This window comes from Pistacia vera, unplaced genomic scaffold (assembly GCF_008641045.1).
Source record: "Pistacia vera cultivar Batoury unplaced genomic scaffold, PisVer_v2 Contig592, whole genome shotgun sequence".
Taxonomy (NCBI): domain Eukaryota; kingdom Viridiplantae; phylum Streptophyta; class Magnoliopsida; order Sapindales; family Anacardiaceae; genus Pistacia; species Pistacia vera.
Genome location: NW_022196437.1, coordinates 339,949 through 351,398, shown reverse-complemented (window position 1 = coordinate 351,398; position 11,450 = coordinate 339,949). Strand labels below are relative to the sequence as shown.

General features: G+C 36.2%; 2 pseudogenes; both read right to left on the bottom strand.

The window, feature by feature from the left end:
- Positions 1 to 4,673: 4,673 nt before the first annotated feature.
- Positions 4,674 to 6,275, bottom strand: LOC116110006 (annotated as a pseudogene).
- A 985-nt stretch (positions 6,276 to 7,260) lies between these two features.
- LOC116110004 lies at positions 7,261 to 8,892 on the bottom strand (annotated as a pseudogene).
- Between the last annotated feature and the right edge of the window lie 2,558 nt (positions 8,893 to 11,450).

The window sequence follows — 11,450 nt, the reverse complement described above, 5'->3', positions numbered from 1 at the left end:
TTTTTTTCTTATTTTTTCTTCGTTTGTTTATCTATTCACATGTCATATTATTACTATTGGCATATCGTTATTATTCATATTATATCCATTCAGCGGGTAGTATAAGACCTTGAAGCTCATATTATTGTTCAAACTAATAATATCTTCATATTATGTTCTAAATTAATAATAGAATAATAATGTGTCAGAGTTTAAAGTGGTGTTCCTAAACCACTTGATTCATTGACTTTGCTTCAACAATCTCTCTTCTCTAATCCTCTATTCAGATAAGGCAATAGCTTCTATCTCTAACCTCTCTGCACGTGCCTTTTCACTTCAATCATCAAACCACTAGGTGGTCCGCCAACGTCATCAAAGCTTTGCAACGCATTATCCGTCACAAAACAGTCAATTTGTTCATTCAAGAAGATGCCGCAATACGCCAGCATCTCCAAGACCTTCTCTCTATTAGAAGGTAACCCAAACTCGAACCATCGCCCCTTCCAACCAATACATATCAACTCAAACCACCTTCACATCACAATCTCCAGCACACCTGTCACAAAAGCCCTCACGCTCCCGCTATTTGCAAACTTTCCACTCCCCACTACAACTCAGCACCACTAAACACCACGAGTAGTTCACTCAATGATATTTGGGTTTACAATATTACCAACGTGCCCATTCGATCAGCCCAGAAGTGAATCACGTGCAACTCAACTTCAACTAGTTCAGCTCTAACATAGAAAGTAACACCCCTTCTCCACTCGGTCTAGAAGCATGGGTGGTAGCACTTGAAAGGGAAAGGTATGTGTCATTGTCTCCTTTTAACTACTACTCTATTTGGTTAAATCTTTCTCTATTCGGCCCATTACTTAAATATGCAGCCCATTTTTCCATTTAGCTCACTCTTTATTCATCCATAACACATGACATCATGCATATTAACTCTCAATTCGCTATTGCTTAAAACATGTATGTCACTGCTCCAGCTTCAATCGAATGTTTTCAACTACAAGTCGGTCACGCCGACTGGCCACATAGCCCTCAAAGGTTTCAACTACAAGTCGATCACGCGACTCGACTGAAGCTCCACTTGGCATACACCATCGGATCGGCCTTGCCCGATTCACAGATTTACTCCATCAGATCGGCCTTATCCAATCCAGGATTTACATCTTCGGAGCCCCTGCCGCATCCATGATTTACACCTTCAGATCGGCCCTGCTTGATCCACGATCTACACCTTCGATCGACCCTGGCCCGATCCAAATTTACACCTTCGGATCGACCCTGCTGATCCACTGATTTACACCTCGAATTGACCCTGCTCAATCCACGGATCTACAACTTCGGATCGACCCTACCCGATCTATGGATTTATACCTTTAGATCGCCCTGCTCGATCCCTGATTTACACCTTCAGATTGACCCTGCTCAATCTACGGATTTACACCTTCGGATCGACCCTGCTGATCCACGGATTTACACCTTCGGATTGACCCTGCTCAATCCACGGATCTACACCTTCGGATCAACCCTACCCAATCCACGGATTTACACCTTCGGATTGACCCTGCTCAATCCACGGATCTACACCTTCGGATCGACCCTGCTCGATCCACGGATTTACACCTTTGGTTGACCCTACTCAATCCATAGATCTACACCTCGGATCGGCCCTGCCGATCTACAAATTTACACCTTCGGATCAACCCTGCTCGACCACAAGATTTACACCTCGATTGCACCACTCAATCACGGATCTTACACTTCGGATCGGCCCTACCTGATACGGATTTACACCTTCGGATTGACCCTGCTCGATCCACAGATTTAACCTTGGATCGACTCTACTCAATCTACGGATTTACATCTTCGGATGACCCTGCTCGATCCATGGATTTACACCTTCAGATTAACCCTGCTCTCATCTACAGATTACACCTTCATATCGGCCTGCTCGATCCACGGATTACCTTTGGATTGGCCCTGCTCAATCCACGGATCTACACCTTCGGATCGGCCCTGCCCGATCCACGGATCTACACCTCGGATCAACCCTGCTCGATCCACGGATTTACACCTTGGATCGGCCTACCTGATCCACGGATTTACACCTTCGGATCGACCCTACTCGATCTACGGATCTCCACATGGATCGGTCCTACCGATCCACGGATTTACACCTTCGGATCGACCTGCTCAATCCGTGGATTAACACCTTTGATTGGCCCTGCCCAATCCATAAAGCTACACATTCAGTCGGCCAGCTGGTTGAAGGTTCTTACACCTCAAATCAACAAGTCATCGACCAATCCACACAAACGATCCATCCGACCTAACAAGCTACTATCACTAATTCGCTCAGTCTACACTCATTCGATTAAATCTACTCTCTAAGCTAATACTCTTTAACTAAAGAGTAGAGGGCTAACTGTTAAGGCCAAAATCGTCTGGGCTTGACAAGGCCCAATAACGAAATAAATATGTCACGGCCCAAGACCTCAACCCAATCCCGATTGGGCCTACGCTTAAAATCACCTTGCGACCTACCCACCTATGAGTTGGGCTATCCTATAAGTTAAACTAAACTGGGTTTCAGCCCATTAGCCTGCAACAGTTTATAAATAGAAAATCAGAATCCTATTCTATTTCCTCTTATACTAAGATTTCAAATCATACTCAAACTATTAAACTTAATCTGATAAGGTCAAGAATCATATATCTTTCATGATAGGGATTATCTCCCAAAATAGGACTTAGTGTCCTACTAAGATTCCAAATCTTATTTAAACTATTAAACTTAATCTGATAAGGTCAAGAAATCATATTTCTTCTTGATAGGGATATCTCCCAAAAAAGAGGACTCAATGTCCTACTAAGATCTAACCCCTTGGTTCACTATAAAAACAGAGGCTTGCCCTCTCATGGGAGGCAATCTCCCATAGTCAATCTACACTACTCAAAACCATCTATTTGCTCCTAAGTTCTTGCTCCCAAGAACCCGACGCCTCCACCATAATTCTAGCCTCCGACAAGACTCCTGGTAATTCTTCATCTCCTTAATTCTTATCAAATAATCTCTTTCAGCCTCGCTGACTGAGCGTCGGAGTGCCTACGGCAAACACACCCCGGTGTTTTCTGGAAGCTTCACGCTTGCCCTTTCATGTGTGCAGGTCTACGGATTGTCAGTAGCCTCAACCTCAGGGATTAGACCCTATTTTCATGACGTAGATTTTTTGCATCTACAAATGACACAATCAATGTGTGAAAGGCATAGAGAAAATGTGTAAAAAAAAAAAAATTACTAATACTTGGAATTGAGAACTTTTATGGATATATGAAATGATGTATTGAAAAATTTGAAATACAATTGCCTAACATAGACTACATTGACCAATTGAAATACCGACTGACATCCTGACTGACGTGTCAGTTTACGTGGCTATGTCAACATCAAATTCACGCCACGTCAGACCCCAAAAACTTAAAAAAAAAAAAAAATTAAATTAAATACCCTCAAATAAAAAATTCTCCAAAAATTTCACACCTTCTCCTAAAAAATTCACTCATTCCCTAAATCAAATCTCTCTCCCAAAATTGAAATTGCCTCCCCACCACCACCACCCTACCACAGCACCGTGGGCTATCGTCTTCCACCACCACTTGCAGTAGTCATTCGGTCTACCTCTTCCACCAACGCTCTATCCTTACAAGACCCACACTTTTCGAGCATCTACCACCACGTCGTCTGTCCTTAACATCACCACCACTCACAGTAGTCCAAACGGAAAAATTACGGCTTTGGCAGGTCAGGTTGCAGCGTGTACCCTGTCAGCATGACTCGCAGGAGTCCTTAACGGAACAGAGAAAGGCAGGAGGATATGGACCTAGCTAGTGGTAAATCATTTATTTTTTTGATTGAAAAGTGCATGGGAGACTCTGAGGTAGACGTTGACAATCCTGTTCTAAAAAGAGCAGATGCCCAGGTAACATTTTGTACTGTTATTAAATTTTAGTACATCTTGGTATGTTTCAGTATGTTTAGGCACATAAGTTACATTATGCAATGCTTTTCTTTTCCCTTTCTGTTTCAAAATTGGTGTTCTTAGCTCAGTTGTACATAACCACGTGATAAGAGCACTTTCTGTAGGTTGGTAAAAAGATCAGGGGTGATGTAACCATCACAATACGAGGTATGTATGTGATGTTATGTTTTATAGATAAAAATGTGAAGTTTTTTCCCTTTACTGAATTATGTGCTGCTTCTTGCAGTAAAGTTGGAGAAAGGTGCTATCATGAGGGCCTTTGTGCTGGTTTTGAGGAACAATTGAGCCAGCTGTTTGTTTGAGTGGTGGTAAGCTTTAATTTTAGTCTGATACTAATTAGGGAAAATGTGTTACACTTGTTGGGTCATATATAGTTTATCTGGTGCAACAATTGAAGTCTCAAAGCTTCAATACTTAAGTGCGCTAATTGAATTTGAAATGGAGAGGCTAGACATATTCAGGACCCTTTGGTGGGAGTTGGAACCTTCACTGAGCATGGTTTAACTCTTGTGATGTGTGTTTTGAACATAAGTAATTGGACAGAACTTTTGTACGCCAGTATACTTGAAAAAACAAGCATGTACAATCAATATATAACCTCTCAAACATGCGCATATATAGTATTAATGAAAAGACATTAATTTATTTAAGAAAAGAATTCGTTAAAAAGAATAGCGTACAATTACATTTTATTATATACAAAAGAATTTTCTCTACAATTCCAGATTTACAAACAGTCGTGGGTTGAACCATGCCAAGTTCCTTTCCAATTACATTACTACAAGATGATTGAGCTATTGGTTTAAATACTTCAAATTTACATTATGTAACCTTATTCCTTTGCAAGGGTATTTTGTGCTACAATCTAACTTTATAGCAACTGGTGTAGCAGATGTTCCACGAATATTTTGATATGTTACATCATTAATTTGTATACCTGAAACCTGGATTTACAACAACAAAAATAAGAATAAAATTAATTGTGCTCTACATTTATAAAGATATATATATAGAACATAGTGGATCCAATAACTTTTATTTAGAAGAAAATTTTAGTAAATCTTTACCTGGCCTGGACAATTTAAGTTGGAGGACAGTAATTTGATCAATAATAATGGGATTTTGAACATTTCGCATAACAGCATCTAAGAACCGAATGCCTTGAACAAATCCTTGCTAGGCCTTGCCCATGACTTTATCCTCAATCCATTTTGAGTACCTATAAAAGTTGTGTTTTTAACTGTCACATTTTGGACTCCTTCCTCGTCCATATCCTTAGCTAGACTCCCAATGCTGCAAATTAACCAGAAAAACCATTCTTTATATTAATCTATATCATGGAATAAGAAACGTTTTGTTGTTAATTATGGTTAAAAATAGTTTTAAGTAATCACTTTTTGACTGGATATACCTATGCCATGACCAGGACCACATGTGACATGTTCAATCCTAAGTTCTTGGTGCCAGGTCCAATGGAGATGCAATCATCCCCGTTTTGATGGAAGAGCTCATGATGTTGACATTTCGAGATAATTGGACGTGAACACCATCTGTTATGGGGCTATCACCAGCAGCTATGACTTTAATTCGTTCAACATGAACATTTTGGCAACCATTTAAACAATGTGAAACATTTGGCTGTTAAGTGATAAAAGTCCATTGATTTTGATGTTGTTTGAGTTGGTAAAGCTCAATGTCTGCACTCACACACAACAGATTTCACCAATTGAGACATCTTAAAATAAAATAATTAAAACTAAAAGTTGAAGCAAATTAACTAGCAAAGTTATGTAATAATGTACCGTGGCTCCATTTGGACAATAGTGCCTTTAGCCTTGCAATTCCAACGCAGTTCCCTTGGCATCCAGTGCTCCACCGATGATGGAAAACACCGCTAACCCTTTCAAAGCTCAGCCAATTATCAGATTGACCTAATACATGGTAATCTGATGGAGCTACTAGTGTTCCGTCAATGCGAATTGTGATATCCGAATTTTTGCAGTCACCTTTAAAAGCCATAGAGCCAAGCAAATCTTCCTTTTGGTAATAAATTGTGGCTGGTTCTGTGGAGCACCAGGCTGCAGCCCATGCTTTGCGAACGCTTGGTTGGAGTCTGTTACACCATTACCTTTGGCTCCAAAAATTAAAACATTGTAGTTTGTTGCCGCCGATGATTGGTATGAGTAACTAGAGAGAATGAGAAGAAACAAGTAAAGATGGGTACCAAAGAAACTTGATTGCCATTTTTGCTGAACTCAAAGAGATAAAGTGAAATAGATCAGATGATAGCTAAGGAGAAGTTAAGGACGGTTATAGTCAGGATGAGTTGGTGGGAAAGAGTTGAAACCGTTCAGCTATTTATACAAAAAAAGCATAATTTTATTTTTACAGTTATTTGGATTAGATAAGAAGGAATAAAGTGAATTTGAAGAAGATCAAAGGGTAAATGAAATCTAAAGAAAGCAGCGCCACAGCAATTCAGTTATTTTCTTACGTATTCCTAATGAACAGCCAAGGCTGACTTTTGCTTAATTCATAATTTTAATGTTTTTTACGTAATTCCTCGTACACATCCATGGCTGACTCCTGCTTAATTCATATAATATTATATATATTTCATGCATTGCTTTTTACTGAATGATTATTAATAACATTAAAGTTTTTGTTGTTTTACCTTTCAGTAAAACTAATCATTAAAGTTACTGATGGAATCCGTGGATTCTTTCATAAATTAAATAAGCGCGAGGCTCATCGGAAAAAGGTTTTTTTTTTTTTTTCTGAAGTACCGTTTCCCCAATTTTCACCTATATTATTCAGTATGGTAGTAGGGTGAGATTGGTGTGCTTAAGTTTGGTCAATATTTTATTAGTGTTATGTACTCCGTACTGGATTGTGTACTTAACTTTGATTAATTAATTAGTTGATGATTAATTTAGATTAAGTCTCATTCTAATTAACTTGCATTTCCTCCCAACTAATTAATTTGCATTACACGTTAACCAGTAGCTTGTTAGTCACATAATTCAGCCTCTATAACGAAATTCAACGCACCTATTTGTGACGGCTTAAATTAATTAATTTATTTATTACTTTCATGTTAATTAACCTTTTAAGCCCAATGATTTGTTATTTGTATCTAATGATATCTTCATTAGTAACCAAAACAAAAAAAGTAACACTATTATAATTTTATACACAAAAAATTGTTCCTTTTCCTTTTATTGTTCATTTACAAACAACTTTTGGGTTTAACAAATCCCAATGCCTTCCCAATTTCATTTTTACAAGATGATTGAGCAGCTTGATTCATGTATTTCAGATTTACATTTTGTAATTCTATCCCTTGGCAAGGGTGCTAATTGCTACGATCAAAATTTTATGACAATTAGAGTGGCCGATGATGTTCCACGAATATTTTGATATGTCACATCATTAATTTTAATACATGATACCTGAATTTCAAAAACAAAACTGGAAAAAGAAAAAAAAAATAGTTAAATTTTTTTTTCAATATTCACAAGATAGTGGCACCTGTAAATTTTACTTGCAAAGATATTTTCTTACACTAATAGGACAATTTAATTATATTGTGAGGGCAATAGTTTTGGTCAATGAGAATGGGATTTTGAGCATTTTACATAATCGCCCCTATAAACTGGACACGATGGACATGTCCATTACTGGGTGTCGCCCATGATTTTATTCTGAGCCGATTGTGAGTACCTGTTAAAAATGTGTTTTTAACCGTCACATTATGGACTCCTTGTTCATTTGTATCTCTAGCCAGGCTCCGAAATCCGAATGCTACAAAACAAGAGATAGCCATCCTTAGTATCATGATAGTAAGAAAATAAAAAAAATAAAACAAAATTCCACGTTATGTTATTCGCTACTGTTTTAAGAGTAAATAAACAAATATTGACTATTGATTAATTTATAACGTTTCTTTAAATTCTGTTAATTAAGGCACTGGCTAAGTTTGAAGTGATTTTTCTACAATAATGGTTTTATCAAACACTTTGAATAAAAACAACTATTTAATTGGTTATAGAGTTTTTGTAATAGTGTTTAAAATCACCTAATGCCATGGCCAGGTCGCATGAGACACTTTCAATCCACAGATTTTTGGTCCAAGGTCAATGGAGACGCAGTCATCCCCAGTTTTGATAGAAGAGCTCATGATCATGACATCTTGAGATAATTGGACATGAATTTCAGGGCTAGGCGGCCATCACTTTAAGGCCTTCAATATGCACCTTTTCACAACCATTGATCACAATGTGGAACATCTCGCTGTTTAATGACAAAACTCCCGGTGATTTTAATGTTTTTGGAGTTGGTAAAGCTCCATGTCTGCATTCACAAAACAGAAGCAAAGCCAATTCTTATGAAAATGAATGAAAGTTGAAGCAGCAAATCATGCAAAATTATGCAGTACCGGGGCTACAATAGGACAATCGAAGTATGCGTACAGCCTTACAAGCCCACAACGCCTGTCCCTTAGCATCGAGTGCACCACCGTTGATCCAAACACCTGTAACCCCTTCAAAGCTGAGCCAAATGTTAGCTTGAGCCAGTACACGGTAATCTCCAGGAGTATAGTAATATATGAGCTTTTGCAGTCACCTTTGAAGGCCAAAGAGCCAAGCAAATACCTTCCATTTGGTACATATATTGAGGTTGATCCTGTAGAGCCACAGGCTGCAGCCCATGCATTGATGAATGCTTGGATGGAGTCTGTTACACCATTGCCTTTGACTACATATCTTAACACATTATAGCTTATTGTTGCCGGTAATGGTTGTAAGAGAATGGACAGAACTAAAAGAAATGTGTAAAGATGACTGAAAAGCTTCACCATTTTTGTAGTTTGGAAATACTTAAGACAGTTTAATGAGTTGATGAAGAGGAAGTTGAAAAGTTTGAACTATTTATTTAAAAAATAAAAAAGAAAAAAAGAAAAAACATGCAGGGAAAGATGCAAAATTTTTAAATGAATACTGTAGAGATTAAGAAAACATGAATGGCTAAATAACAACTGAGAAAGCAGCAAGACAACTGCCTTCGTCTGTTACAATTACGTCTTAATAATGCACAACTAAGGAATCGAGAGGTATGTTATGCTTTTAGCACCAGCTGAAATTATGTAAATAGTACATAAATGAAAGATGAAAAGAAAATTCATTTTGATATAGAGTTTAAATACATATTTTTGTTTTTGAAAATAAGTGATACAAAAAATCTTATAAAAATGTATTTAGTAGAGATAAGTCAAATTGTTTTAAAAAACAATTTTTGAATACAATCCTAAAAACTAGTGTAAAATTAGAATATGATTAAAAATCATTTTAACAATTTTTTATAACTTTTAATCTGAAAATAGTTTTTAAATATTATATCAAGCACATTTTCAAATGTTAAAAATATTAAGATATAATTCAAAAATTTTGAATCTTATTTTAATTTTTAAAATCACAAATATACATCAATTAATAAAATAAATGTCATTTGTATATGTAGAGTTTGTATGAAATAGACTTTATATAAACTTTATTTATCGAAAATACAGTTTGATTTAGAACCTTTGCTTTTTGGAAAGATTTCCTCTACACATAAGATTGTGATTGTGGCTTCTCCACCAACACCAAGTTACTGCTTACTTCGTCATTCTGGTGAAGCCAATCATGGATGCCCTTAGGGGTCATTTGGTTAGGGATAATAAATATCAAAAGACATATAAGGTTGTATGAAAAAGTTTGTACAAAAAGTTTATATAAATAGTATTATTCTTTTAAAATACATTTGTTTGTATGAGTTGTACGAGAAATTTGTATATATAGTATTATTTGTCTGAACAAAGAGAAAAAAGTACAGATGTAAACACTTTTAAAGATAATTAAAATGAGGAGTTAACTCTAGAAATTTTGAAAGATTATGGAGACAATGCGACTCATTATGAAATAATTTAGTGACCCACGAATAGAGTTATTGAAACAATGGTACAAGTGCTTACCTACTTTATGTCTTTTTAAGCATACAATAAGATCAAATTAATCCCAAATTCACAAACCAAGCCCACCCAACAGGGAAAATCCATGGAAAATTCTGTGTAAGCTCTTGTTAAAACTCATGTTTGTACAACATATAGCCCATGATGAATTAACCAGCCCATTTTCGAATTGGGCCCAGAAAATACTTTTGGCCCAATATCGGTCAAAAAAGTATTAAAGATTGGTGACTTATTATGGTACCTCCCTTGAGGTTTCCACTTTCCCCAACTACCTCCCCTCCATGCGGTTTCCTAACGGTTTACTTTTGATTTACTCATCCAATAACATTTCTGTACATAAAAAGATCGAGAGAAAAGCAAAATAAAAAATTTAAAAGAAGGAAATTTTAACGGCTTTGGTTCCCCAAATCCAAATGTGAAAAACGGTTTGACATTTGTTTATTTATTTATTTTATTTTATTTTTAATTCCTTTAAATGTCAAAAGACTTAATTGCCCATTGATTACAATGGCTTTCCGTTAGAAAACGGTTTTGAGGGGAGGAAGTTGAGGAAAGTGAAAAACCTCAAGGGAGGTTTTTGAGAAATTCTGAAACCTCAGGGGAGGTATGAGATAATAAGCCTACAAATTGTCTGACCTTTCTAGGAATTGTGCTAATCCTAAAAATGCGTTTAATAGATTTCAAAATGTAGTAAGTATTTTAGTTGTAATGAGAAAAATGCTTTAATAATCAAGGATTGCTCTTATCATGCCTCTAATTATGAATAATTAAATTAATGAAGAAATCATTAATTCGTAAAAAAGTGACATCATTGTAACATGCGGGCGAGATTTTAAGATTTCAAAATGAATGACACCTTTCAAAATTAATAATAAAGTAATAAACATGCAATAGGCACGTGCTAGAAGCACTGAAATAAATAACAATTAACATACTGCACGTGCCGGAAGCATTGAGACAACTTACAAGTCACATGTCTTAAGCTAATTTAAAAAAAAAAAAAAAAAAAAAAAATTTGAAAAAATTGGCAAAGTTTTAAGTCATTAAGAAAATAACACAATGAACATTATATGTTGGAAATAAAAGAAAAAAAAATCGTACAAAAATACCTTTGGATTCAACCAAATATAATAATCCTATGACCCTTCTTTTATTGGTTAGATGTACGAGCATCGGTTATATATATATTTTTCTTGATTATAGTATAAATTTCCATGTAAATGAAAATTATTTTGATTCTTTGATAATAATCTATGTAATCCACGTTTAGATGTGTGAAAATTTTCAAGTCTGTAAATCCTCTCCTCTTCCCAATAGATTCCTTGAATAATTTGAAAGATCACTTCCCATATTGAGGTTTACAAGGAGAAGACAATATTGAGGTTTCGTACAATTATTTGTAAGCAAAA